Source organism: Dendrobates tinctorius, unplaced genomic scaffold (assembly GCF_039654945.1).
Source record: "Dendrobates tinctorius isolate UK_male_01 unplaced genomic scaffold, ASM3965494v1 ptg000205l, whole genome shotgun sequence".
Lineage (NCBI taxonomy): Eukaryota > Metazoa > Chordata > Amphibia > Anura > Dendrobatidae > Dendrobates > Dendrobates tinctorius.
Genome location: NW_027361872.1, coordinates 11,568,629 through 11,582,622, shown reverse-complemented (window position 1 = coordinate 11,582,622; position 13,994 = coordinate 11,568,629).

The window sequence follows — 13,994 nt, the reverse complement described above, 5'->3', positions numbered from 1 at the left end:
CCTAGTATGCATGGTACCCTTCATCCCCCAATCCTGGTATGCATGGTACCCCTCATCCCCCAATCATGGTATGCATGGTACTCCTCATCCCCTAATCCTGGTATGCATGGTACCCCTCATCCCCCAATCCTGGTATGCATGGTACCCCTCACCCCCCCCTATCCTGGTATGCATGGTTCCCTTCATGTCCCATTCCTGTTATGCATGGTAACCCTCATCCCCCAATCCTGGTATGCATGTTCCTCTCACCCCCCTATCCTGGTATGCATGGTACCCCTCATCCCCCAATCCTGGTAAGCATGGTCCTCTCACCCCCCTATCCTGGTATGCATGGTCTCTCTCATCCCCCAATCCTGGTATGCATGGCCCCCTCACCCCCCAATCCTGGTATGCATGGTCCTCTCACCTCTCCTATCCTGGTATGCATGGTCCCCTCACTCCTACTAAAACTACACACATGCAAAAAAAAAAGCATTTATATTCACCCTTCTTTCCTGTGCTCCAGCGCTGTCACCACGTTCTGCTGGAGGCCGGGGGAGGAGTCTGGCGCCGGAGTATGTGCATGCCCATAGCGCTGTCCGGCATCATATTGCTAAAGTAAAGTAAAATGGCGCTGGAACGCGCTATGCGCATGCGCGATTCCGGCCGCACTCCCGCCCCGGTCTCCGGCCGAAGAGAAGCACCGCGGCAACGCTCCTCCCGGTCATGTAAGTATGGCGTCGGAGATGGCGGTATGCCGTGTGTACGGTACCGCCATCGCCGGCACCATACACACTCCTCACCACTGGCTGCCTCATTCTGTCTGGAGCCAGACTGCGCAGTCGCGTCGCACTTGCGCAGTCTATAAAGGCTTCGGACAGAGTGATGCTTACAGCGTTATATTATAGATGATGTCTGCAGATTGGACTGTGTTTTCATGGTGACAGTTTCCCTTTAAGTAATTTCCTAGTATGCTAGGGGTCTCCAATCCCAGGCTGACTGTAGAGTAGAATCAATGTCCTTTTCATGATCAACTAGTCTCACTAACAGTGTATTTTACAGAACAACAAAAGGACGAAGAACATATTCCACCTCCTCCGCCTGTTTCAGGAATTATACCTCAAGTTTGTTTTCATGACGGAACTTATAACCCGTCTCAGCCACATCCGAAAGTAAGTTCTTAAGACTTAAATATATGTTTAATGATATACAGTATGTTATGTTCTGGCATTAACAGGCAGTGGGATAACTAATTCGAAATTGATCACTCAAAACCTAAATGCAGGGGTGGGATTCGGCTGGTTCTCCCCGGTTCGATGGAACCGCTTGTTAAAAAAGCAGCCGGTACCCCTAACCGGGGAGATTCAGAGCTGTGATCTGGTACTGCCATGGGGGGCCCTGCAGTGCAGCTAATGATGAGGGCAATATGGCCGGTTTCTCCGGACTCGAGGCTCCGGGGGCCCCTGGCCAGATTGCTCTCATGTGCGGCGGGCAGGGAGCGATCCAAGCAGCTCCGCTGCCTGCAAGAGAAAATAGCAGCGGAGCTGAAAGGATCTCTCCTGCCCGCCGCTCGCGCTTCCTGTCTCTGACACAGAGAGGAGCGCTGCTGAATGACCTCATCATTCAGTGGCCGATGCTGTGCCAGAGCGAGGAAGCACGGGCGATGCTGCGGACAGATGAGAGGTGCTGGTTTGTGTGTGAGACAGGTGAGAGGTGTTGCTGTGTGTGTTTGTGTGCTGTGTGTGTGTATATGTATGTGTGTATGTCTGTGTGTGTAGGTGGAGCCTGGCCCTGGAAAAGGCAATGATATGATGGGGACATGGGGAGAAGGCCGTGATGGGGAGAGAAGGCCATGATGGGGGTGATGGGGAGAGAAGGCCATGATGGGAGTAATGGGGAGAGAAGGCCATGATGGGGTGATGGGGAGAAGACCATGATGGTGTACTGGAAAACAGGGGGGAAGAAAAACCAAGAAATTGCAAAAAAAAGTGCAATTACTCAATTGTTTTTTTTTTTAATCTTTATTTGCCATGTTCACTATATGATAAAACTAACCGAAGAATATGATTCCGCCGGTCAGTACAAGTACGCAGATACCAAACATGGATAGGTTCTTTATTATTTCAGTGGTGAAAAAAAATTCCCAAAATTTTTCCGAAAAGTTTTTGCGTTTGTCGCCATTTTCTGAGACCCTCAGCGTTTCCGTTTTTCGGGATCTGGAGCTGGGCGAGGGCTTATGTTTTGCGGCTTTATCTTATGTTTTTATTTATACTACCCAATCCACCCCCTCCCTGACAAGATGGTGGGGAGCTGAAAAGTCACTGACAGAGGTCCCCTAGTGCCGCCATCTTGGTGCTCCCATGAAGCCACCGGCTGGGCTCCACAGGAGATCAGAAGTTTTCTTATGTTTTGCTGAACTGTCAAAGGTTCAAGTCCCCCGAGGGAATAAAAAAAAAATAAAATAATAGAATGTTAAAAAGTAATTAACATTTTAAAAATAAACTCATATGATGCCTTTTGGAGCGATCAATCAAAATCTAAAATTATTTAACTCATAGTTTAAACGCCCCCAAATAAAAAAATCCAATAGCCACTAAAATGTTTAAAAAAAAAAAAAAACTACACAAACTCGGCCTCGCCGTAGTTGTACTGATGCTGGAAAAAAAATAAATAAAAAAATAAATAAAAACAAATAAAAACAAAGCGGATTTTTTTTTCAAACTTTCATACTGACATGTACGTGTTTTGAATAAAATTTGGTTATAACTTTGCTGACACGATGCCTTCCAAAACTTAAAAATATCCATATGATCTTGTTTGTTTGATAGAATGCAGGGAGTTGTAGTCCGATGAAGGTGTTTTCCACCAAGGAGGGCAGGTCACAGTATTACAGAGCCCTGTTCACACTCCTGCCAGTGTCACCGCTCACACAGAGTCTGTTACAGGACAATTACTGCTGCCAGAGCAATAACTTACACTAATAATGGCTAAAAATTCCAAACCATGGGCGGACATACCGCCGGTTCAACCGGTGCGACTGCACCAGGGCCCAGAGGCTCCAGGGGGCCTCTGCAGGGTGGCTAATGATGAGGGCAATCTGCCCAGTTTCTCCAGGCCAGAGGCTCCAGGGGGCCCTTGGCCAGATTGCCCTCATGTGCGGCGGGCAGAGAGCGATCCCAGCAGCTCCGCTGCCTGCAAGAGAAAATAGCAGCGGATCTGTAAAGATCCTTCCTGCCCGGAGCCAGCACTTCCTGTCTCTGACACAGAGAGCAGCGCCGCTGAATGACGTCATCATTCAGCGACGCTGCCGGTGTGCCAGAGCGAGGAAGCAGGCGGAGGGCGGAGGCGGAGATTCTGCAGACTCGGACAGGTGAGGTGCTGTCACTGCTGTGTGTGTGTGTATGTATGTATGTATGTGTGTGTGTATGTATGTATGTATGTATGTGTATATGTAGTATGTGTGTGCATGTATGTATGTATGTGTGTGTGTAGGTGGAGGAGAAGGCCATGATGGGGTGATGAAAAGAAGGCCATGATGGGGTGATTGGGAGAAGGCCGTGATGGGGAGAAGGCCATGATGGGGTGATGGGGAGAAGGCAATGTTGGGAGTGATGATGAGAAGGCAATGATGGGGTGATGGAGAAGGCAATGATGGGAGTGATGATGAGAAGACAATGATGGGAGTGATGGGGAGAAGGCAATGATGGGAGTGATGGACAGATGGCAGTGATGGGGAGAAGGCAATGATGGGGGTGATGGAGAAGACAATGATGGGGTGATGGGAAGAAGGCAATGATGGGGAGATGGAGAGGGCAATGATGGGGTGGTGGGGAGAAGGCAAAGATGGAGGTGGTGGAAAGGTCAATGGTGGTGAGGGAAAAAGAAATGATGATGGGTGGGGGGAGAATGCAATGATGGTGGTGGTGGAAAGGGCAATAATGGGGGTGGTGGAGGAGGAAATAATGGAGGTGGGGAAATGGGCAATGATGGAAGTGGTAGGGGAGAAAGCAAAGATAGTGGTGGGAGAGAAGAAAATGATGGAGGTGGTGAAGAGGGTAATGATGGGGAGGGAGGACAATAATGGGATCTGGGGGAGGAGGACAATGAGGGGTGTGGGGGATTGGGATGGGAGGAAGGGGGGACTTATAATGGCCTTAGGAACAGGGGGAGGTGGAGGAAGACATTATCGCTTATTATGTATAACACAGTCCCTTAGCATATAGTGACATGGCGTCCAATCTCAATTCCAGCCAATTTTGCGTTGAAAAAGTCAAACGGAGCTCCTTCCCTTTCGAGCTCTGCCATGTGCCGAAACAGTGGTTCCCCCCCACATATCAGGTATCAGCATACTCAGGACAAATTGTACAATGACTTTTGCAGTTCAATTTCTCCTGTTACCCTTGGTAAAATAAAAAAAATTGGACCTGAAGTAATTTTTTTGTGAAAAAAATTAAATGTTCATTTTGTTTAAACATTCAAAAAATTCCTGTGAAGCACCTGAAGGGTTAATAAACTTCTTGAATGTGGTTTTGAGCACCTTGAAGGATGTAGTTTTTAGAATGGTGTCACTTTTGGGTATTTTCTATCATATAGACCCCTCAAAGTGACTTCAAATGTGATTTGTTCCCTAAAAAAATAGGGTCGTAAAAATGAGAAATCGCTGGTCAAGTTTTAACCCTTATAAATTCCTAACAAAAAAAATTTTGGTTACAAAATTGTGCTGATGTAAAGTAAACATATGTGGGAAATGTTAATTATTATGTTTTTTCTGTGCCATATCTCTGTGATTTAAGGGCATAAAAATTTCAAAGTTGGAAAATTGCAAAATTTTCAAGATTTTCCCCAAATTTCTGCTTTTTGCACAAATAAACACAAGTTATATGAAAGAAATTTTATGGCTAACATGAAGTACAATATGTCACGAGAAAAACAATGTCAGAATCACTGGGATCCATAAAAGCGTTCCAGAGTTATTACCTCATAAAGGGACAGTGGTCAGAATTGTAAAAATTGGCCCGGTCATTAACGTGCAAACCACCCTTGGAGGTAAACGGGTTAATAGTTTTGCACACAGTGTACCAATACTACTACATACTAGAAACAAATTATGCTGCTACACCATGACCGTATGACCAGCAAATAGTGACCAAATTATATCATTATAGTGATTATTAAACTAACACTGCTGGTACCCCCATATAATGACCGAATAGTGGAAGCTGTCAGTATATATAGTATAGGTAGTTGAAGATACTCCCAAGTGATGTCTCCAATTGAAGTAATTAATGTTCTCTTTTCTTCATCCAGTGCAGACTCCTCTGACTTCTCCCTGTCAGGACTCGTCTCTTCAGAATGTAACACACAGACATCTATGGATTATTGCTTCCTGGTCACCATTGCCATTTTTCCTCCAATTCTACAATAATAGTACCTCCCTTTTATTATATGGTAATAGTATCCCCCAAAATAAAATACAGTACAGCAATGATGCTCCTCTGTGTCCCCATTCAGTAGTAATTATGTCCCCTGTTTGCCCAAATGCAGTAGAATTGCCCCAACACGGCACCCATACAGTAGTAATGTCCAACTATTATGCCTTCATACAGATGTGGAATTCCTTTTTATGACCCCCAATGTAGTAGTAACATTCCAAATTGTCGCCCTCATACATTAAAAATATCATCATATTTGGACCCCACTTAATAACAATGTCCTCCCATGTGGCCCCCATACATTAATATTGTCCCTTATGTGGCACTCATCTGGTAAAACTGTCCACCTATGTGTTCATCATGAGTTAATATTGCCACCCTATGTGGCCCAGTAATAGTAACGTCTCCCTGTGGCCAACACATGAATAATGTCTCCCTGTGTGGCCCCCATACATTCATAATATCCTCTAATGCGGCTTGGTCCTTAGACATTAATATTATATTTTAATAGAGGGTCCACTTTTTCATGAGAAGGGGAGGGGATAGGCCAGGAATAATTTTCTCTGACTCCCTGTTGTGCCCCTGTATAGCTCCTGGGCACACCAATGGCCCACACATAGGCGGAGGCACAGATAGCCACATTGGCTCTAGGGACCTTCTGCCACTGCAGGGCCCTATAATGAAGACGGATATACAATAATAATTCTACCACAGAATTCATTTGGGTAGTTCCCCTGATGAATCCCCAGAAACGGGGAGGAAATGTGTAGGGAAGTTGCAAACTATTTGTGGATGGTGGGTTATCCATAGTGGGCACACTTGAGGCCTGTCCTTCTAAGGACAGGAGCTATACAGGGGCACGACAGAGAGTCAGAGAAAATTATTTCTGTCCTTTCCCTTCTCATGAAAAATGGACCCTCTATGAAAATACGTCTACTACAATGGTGAGACCAAACCATTTTTTAACTTGAGCGCTGGTATGCACGAGCCCTTTATACACATGGTTTTCTTTGTGTCTTTTTTTGGAAATATGATACTTTAAATGTTTTTTCAACTGTTTTGCGTTGCACTTTTGATGAGAAACTTGCGAAAATTGGCGACAGTTTGTTTACAGATTAAAATTGGACAGTTCAATAGTATGGCTTAAAGTGGTTTTTATTTTTTTCTTCCTAACTGAAGGGTAAATTGACAAGATCAATGGATGTTTGACAGGTTATAGTTTCACTCAGCAACTATTTTTCTGGAATAATCTGTTTCAGGTATATGATGTCCCCGTCACATGATCCCGTCACATGACCGGGGGGCCCACAGAGTCTGAACAGCCCGGGGCCCTGGCTACCCTTAATCCACCCCTGATGTCCCCTGTTTGCCAAAATACAGTAGAATTGCCCCAACACGGCACCCACACAGTAGTAATGTCCAACTATTATGCCTTCATACAGATGTGGAATTCCTTTTTATGACCCCAATATAGCAGTAACATTCCAAATTGTGGCCCTCATACATTAAAAATATTATCATATGTGGACCCCACTTAATAACAATGTCCTCCCTTGTGGCCCCCATAAATTAATATTGTCCCTCTATGTGCCTCTAATATTAATAATTTCCTCCTATGTGACCCATATACCGTAATATTGTCCCTTTCCTGGCCCCATATAGTAATGATGTCCCCCTGTTAATACATTAATGTTGGCCCTTATGTGGCACTCATCTGGTAAAACTGTCCACCTACTGTATGTGTTCACCATGAGTTAATATTGCCACCCTATGTGGCCCAGTAATAGTAACGTCTCCCTGTGGCCAACACATGAATAATGTCTCTCTGTGTCGCCCCCATACATTCATAATATCCTCTAATGCGGCTTTGTCCTTATACATTAATATTATATTAATCATATATAGATGGATGGAGCTGCTCCATGTTGAGTAGTTGCAGCTATCTCATCCATTGTGACATCACTGGTGTTCCGCTCCTCGTGATGTCACACTGAGATCTCCATTGTGACATCACGGAATGTGTGGTTATAAGGAGTGACGCTGCAGGAAGAGGCTTTGTCTGACAAGACTCCCTGTGTGTTACACATTCATCGATAACTCCCTGTGTGTTACACATTCAGCGATAACTCCCTGTGTGTTACACATTCAGCGATAACTCCCTGTGTGTTACACATTCAGCGATAACTCCCTGTGTGTTACACATTCAGCGATAACTCCCTGTGTGTTACACATTCAGCGATAACTCCCTGTGTGTTACACATTCAGCGATAACTCCCTGTGTGTTACACATTCAGCAATAACTCCCTGTGTGTTACACATTCAGCAATAACTCCCTGTGTGTTACACATTCAGCGATATTTCTCCAAGCTAAAATGCTCTTTCGATTTCTTCTAATCGTGAGTTTGCTATTAGCATCTGTGGAAGGCGCGCCTCTCATCACCCAGCGCCATGATTCCTTGCCCACGCATACAACCCCAGCAGGTAAGTACTTTTCCAAATATTCACATATTATGGGGTAAACCTCATTAGGCTGGGTAAAGGCTTACTTTTTGCGCCCTGAGTTGATATTTTTACTGATACCATTTTGGGGTAGATACTATGGGTTTTTTTATCGCCTTTTATTGCAATGTTGCAGCTGCCAAAAAATGTAATTCTGGCGATTTCGGTATTTTTTTCTCCTTATGCTGTTTACTGATCAGATAAATTTAGTTTACATTTTGATAGATCTTACTGAATTTTTACTGTACTCAATAGTCCTCTTTAGGGACTTGACGCTGCCACTGTCCGGTTGAATGTGCTATACATAGCAGTGGATAAACACTGCTATCTGTAGCTAAACCAATGTTCTCCTATGAACGCCAGCTACAGGCTGACTTTCACAAGAGGATCCTCACAACAAGCATGGGGTCTTCGGCAGACCCTCGGCTGTCATGGCGACCCATTGTTACCCCACAATCATGTCACGGACACGCCGATCAGCTTGTGATATGAAACCCCCCCCTACTGGCACGTGTTATATGCCACTGTCAGAGATTCATAGGATCTGGAATGTCACAAAGGACCATACATCTGACAAATATGCAGGTGGGGGCCCAGATTACTTATTTTCACCAGGACACATCAGCCTCTACCTAAGCCACTGGATAGATCTCTATATTGTCCATTACATCTATTATATATTAATATGACATCATTCCTGAGACATAATTTAGCAAAACTACGGTCCCATATTTTTAATCGTCTTGCTGGGTCCTACCGTCCAATAGACTATACAATAGAGTCACAGTTTTCTCTGCTGCAGATTGAGCAGAGCTCAGGTTTTCAGCTGTGTATAACCCCGCCACAGCTTGTGCTTACATTGTATATTGCTGGGGGTCTGGCTGGACTAGGAGGCACAAGACCAGTTGTCCTGTAGTGATAATCGATTGCTGGTAAAACAGTGATTCTATTGAAACAGTCCAGTAATTGACACATCGCTATAGTAAAGGTCTATGCTTCTACATTATGGTTCTCTCCGATAAGATGGCAAAAGCCTGGTGACAGATTCCCTTTATAGGACTGCTTCGATAATAATGGCATAGTGAATTACAGACAAGTTATTGGATATATAGATAATATATGTATTCTCTCTTCTTTTTCAGTGGATGGTATTGTTCCTCCAAAGATGCCTTGGAATAAAGTCATTTATTTTGTATTTATCATATTCCTCCTTGGAACATTCCTTGGTGTCATCTGTAACGCCATATGTAGGTAAGTATTGTTAAGGATGATTTATATTGTACATGGGAGTCTGCAAAAAATTCCATCTTTATTACACATGAGAGGCTGTGACAAAATTCTGCCAAATCAGCAGATTTTATTTAGAGATTCAGTTCACAGCAAAATTATTCTTCACATATTGATTGTTCCCTATTATGCTCTGGGGTCTCCCCAGTCCCAGATGGTAATAAATGGAAGATGTAAGAAGAAAATAAAGTATATATACAACCAAGCCCATCTCCGGAAGCCCCCACTGCTCTCTGCCCGAAACTCCAGCCCAGTGTTGACTCTTGGTTGGGACATGCATGGGCAGAGACCTTTCGGGGCCGCTTGTAGCCAAAGTTTCAGCCCAAAGGGAACACTTGGCCAGAGGTGCGGCATGATGGTAGTGTGGAAAACTGGCCATCGGGCATAAAGCAGCGGAAGTCGGTCAGAGAAGTGAGCTCATCTTTCTGCCAGCCCTCTACTCTTCTGCAAGCTGGCGGCTGCCGCTAGCTTCCACTTTGCTTTATTCGCGTGGAGTGAATTACAAAAAATCTGTGTTCTCCAACATTCTGAATTTTGTATGAGCAGAATTCAATTCCACTCAAATAAATCCACTCCTGTCTAATCTTCATATTACCTTACAACCCAGTACGATCCACACATATTGAACTTTCATGTACATGAAAAATTGTTGATAATTACCAAAATTTTCCTTATTGCCAATGTTTCTACAGCATGTAAAAGACAAAATGAATGAAGAAACATATGAGTCTATATTTCATTCTACAGAATAAAGATCTGTTACTTTGTAATTCATAAAATACCTTCTATTTTACTATTTTAAAGACATCTGAAAAAGGATAAATCCAGGAGAAATGATGAATCTCAACGTTCTACTGATGGAGACAGAGAGACTCCTGCTAAACCTATTGGTGGTAAGTACAGCCTAACCAATCTAACACTAAAGCAGTTCTCCAGGATAAGAAAAACAGGGCTACCATTTTCTTAAAAAAAAAAAAAAAAAATCTGTGTCGTCAAAATCTTCAGCTTGTTCATGGTATTGCAGCTCTATACCATTCTCTTCACTGGAGCTGATCTGCAATAACAGGCACAACCTGCAGACAGGGGTGGTCTTGTGTTTCAAATAAACCAATTACATTTTTCAAACCCTGGACAAGCCTATAAAATTTATGTGCAAATACCGTATTTTTCGGATTATAAGACGCTCCGGATTATAAGACGCACCCCAAATTATGAGGAGAAAAATAGGAAAAAAACTTCTTTTGTAATAAAATGGTGGTGCTTCTTATAATCCATGCGTCTTATTGCTTACTGGGGGTGGTGGCTGCGGTGAAGCGGGGTCCCAGGGTCGCTGCTGGAGGAAACAGGAGTGGGGTGATGCTGCAGGCTGGGATGAGGCGGAGATTTTGTGCTGCACGGTGCTCTGTGGGGGGCTGTGTGCTATGGGGGGGCTCCATGCTGCAGGTCCTGTGGGGTGCTCGTGCTGCGGGGGACTCCGTGCTGCGGGGTTCTCCGTGCTGCATGCTGCTCCATGCTGTGGGGGCCTCTGCTGACATTTTGTGAAAGGCTAGAGCCCCTGGCAGTTGCATGGTTTTCTGTGCGGTGGACTCCGGGAAGATGGCCGACGATAGGGGAGGCACATGCGCAGATGGAGATCTCGGCACCAAGATCTCAGAAGATGAGATTTCAGCGCTGAGATCAATCTGGCCTTTCACAAAATTTCAGCAAAGCCCCCGTAGCAATGGAGATCCCCGCAGCGGAACGGGAAACCCCTGCGCAGCATCGTCGGGCACTCACAGCACCGCTGGGAACCTGCTTATCTCAGCCTGTGGCCAGCAACAGTACCGGTAAGGTAAATACGCATTATAAGACGCACCCCCATTTTCCCCCACAATTTTGGGGAAAAAAGTGGGTCTTATAATACGTAAAATACGGTAGTTATTTTTTTTGCTTTTTTATAACTTGGTAATAGACTTACTCTGGGGACATTTGGTATGTAATTACCGTACATACTTGAGTACAAGCCGACCCGAGTATAGGCACCTAAGTTTGCCACGGAAAACTGGGTAAGCTCATTGACTCGAGTATAAGCCGGGTATGCATTGTTCCCGCATCCCTGTCCCGGTATGCATTGCTCCCCCGTCCTGCCCTGGTAAGCGTGGCTACCCCTCTCCCATCCTTGTATGCATGCTTCCTATTACAAAAACAAAACAAACCATCCTACTCACCCTCCTCCAGCGTGCCCTCGCGGCTGCAGCTGTCACTGTGCGCGCTATAAGAGAAATAAATATTCATTTCTCTTTAGCAGTTGCACTGGCTTTAGCCACAGCCGCCGGCTCGTGCCCCTGTGACCAGCTATCCCGCCGCTCCCCCGCCGGCTTTCTGGGACAAGTGTGCTGATAAACTCGGCATATACAGGAGTATATACGGTAATAGAAGGACATCCTTTTAAAAATGGTCTCTTAAACCTTTCGTGCCGGAGCCTTTTTTCGCCCTCATGACCAGGCCAATTCTGACCAGTGTCCCTTTATGTGGTTATAGCTCTCGAACACTATAACAGATCACATTGATTCTGAGATAGTTTTTTCATAACATATTGTACTTCATTATAGTGGTAAATTTTGTTCAATATAATTTGTGTTTTTGTCTGAAAATATCGGAAATGTGACGAAAAATCTGAAAATTTTGCAGTTTTTAAATTTTTTAGTCTTTAAACCAGTGTGCTGTCACACAAAATAGTTAATAAATAATATTTCCCACATGTTTATCTATCATCAATACAATTTTTGAAACACAATTGTTTTTTTCTTAAGACGTTAAAAGGGTTAAAAGTTGATCAGCGATTTTTCGTTTTTCCAACTAAATTTGCAAAAACAATTTTTTTAGGGACCACATCACATTTGAAGTTACTTTCAGGAGCATTTAATACAGAAAATACCCAAAAGTGACACCATTCTAAAAACTGCACCCCTCAAAGTGCTCAAAACCAAATTCAAAAAGTTTATCAACCTTTCAGGTGCTTCACGAATGATAACACCTGTCAGAGCTATCGCTTTGCACTGGAATCGCAGAGCTTGCAGAACCCTGGGGATCGCGAGCGCTGCAAGACCACCGACCATGTCATGACAAACGTCGGCGCTGCATAGAGCCCAGCAAGCGCTAACATTTATCTACAGTGGGCGGCTGCGAAGTAAAGGAGCAGTAGACGCAATAATCCATAAGAAATATGGAGAATATTTTATTTTAAAAAATTATGATTTCTTTGATCTCTTTAACAGGAAAAAATGAGGATGGACCAATGGTCAAAAAGACAGATGACCTTGAGAACACCAACATTTCTTCTCCTGGTCCAGATTATGTCGTCATCGATATTGAAACAGATACGGATGTGGCCATCTCCTCTAACAGTAAGCCTGAGATGCTGCCACCAGCCAAGAGAGCGGCTACAGAAAACGTTACTGATCTACCTAGAGAAGTAACCCCGGAGACAACGACCCTACAAGTGGAGATGCCCAATATCAGGAACTTGCGGGTTTGTTTTGAGACTGTTTCTGCGGTTTGGCGCGATATTCGCACAATTTGTGCAGAGGTTTATTCCGCGTTTTTTCCGCGATTTTCGCGTAGGAGATTCTAGCACTTTCCAAGAGGCATGTAGAGTCTATGACGGTCCAAGAGATCGCTCCGACCTACAACCGGACACGACCTGGGACCACAGACCAGTCTGCACCAGTAAGTAACCATGGACTTTCCATAATACCCTCAATATAGTGAATGTGTAAATATGATAAGGGGCGTGCTGCCATTATTGGGGGCATCTGATTTTCATTGTTTTTACTTTTTGTTTTAGGTCAGGAAGTGACTCCATGTCTTTAAACGGCATGTAGAGTATATGACGAAGAGATCACATTGACCTTCAACTGAACACGATCCGGGGTCACAGACCTGTCTGCACCAGTAAGTAACCATAGACTTTCCATAATACCCTCAATATAGTGAATATATAAATATGATGGGGGGCGCGTTCTCTGCTGCCTGAACGACACTGACAGAGGATGTGGCAGGCAGCGGCGAGCAGCGTGGGAACGGGGACAGGTGAATATCACATATACTTACCCCCTCCTGGTGCGGTCTCTGCAGCCCTGTTCTCCCATGGTCTTCGGCGCCAGCCTTCATCGGTCATGTGATAACACTCATTAAAGACATGAATATGTGCATATTCATGTTTTTAATGAGCGGTACCACGTGACTGCTGAAGGCAGGCGCCTGAGACTGTGGGACAGGCAGGGGGGCTGCAGAGACGCGCCAGGGGGTCAGTATGATCTGATACCCCCACTACCCCTCCCCCGCCGACTCCCGGGCGTATATGACTTGCGTATAAGCCGAGAGGGGGACTTTCAGCCCAAAAAAATGGGCTGAAAATCTCGGCTTATACGCAAGTATATACGGTATTTGACCCAATGCCAATTTTGCAAGTTTTCCCACCTACAAAGAATGGAGAGGTCTGTAGTTTTTATTGTAGGTACACTTCACTTGTGAGAGACGGAATCTTACAATGTGGTCTTTTAGATTTATTTTATGATTGTTACATAATTGATTTGCATTTTATTGCATGAAATAAGTGTTTGATCACCTTCTAACCAGAAAGAATTCTGGCTCTCGCAGACCTGTTAGTTTTTCTTTAAGAAGCCCTCCTACTCTACGCTCATTACTTGTGCTAACTGCTCCTGTTTGAACTCGTTACCTGTATAAAAGACACCTGTCCACACAATCAATCACACTCCAACCTCTCTACCATGGCCAAGACCAAAATGAAGTCTA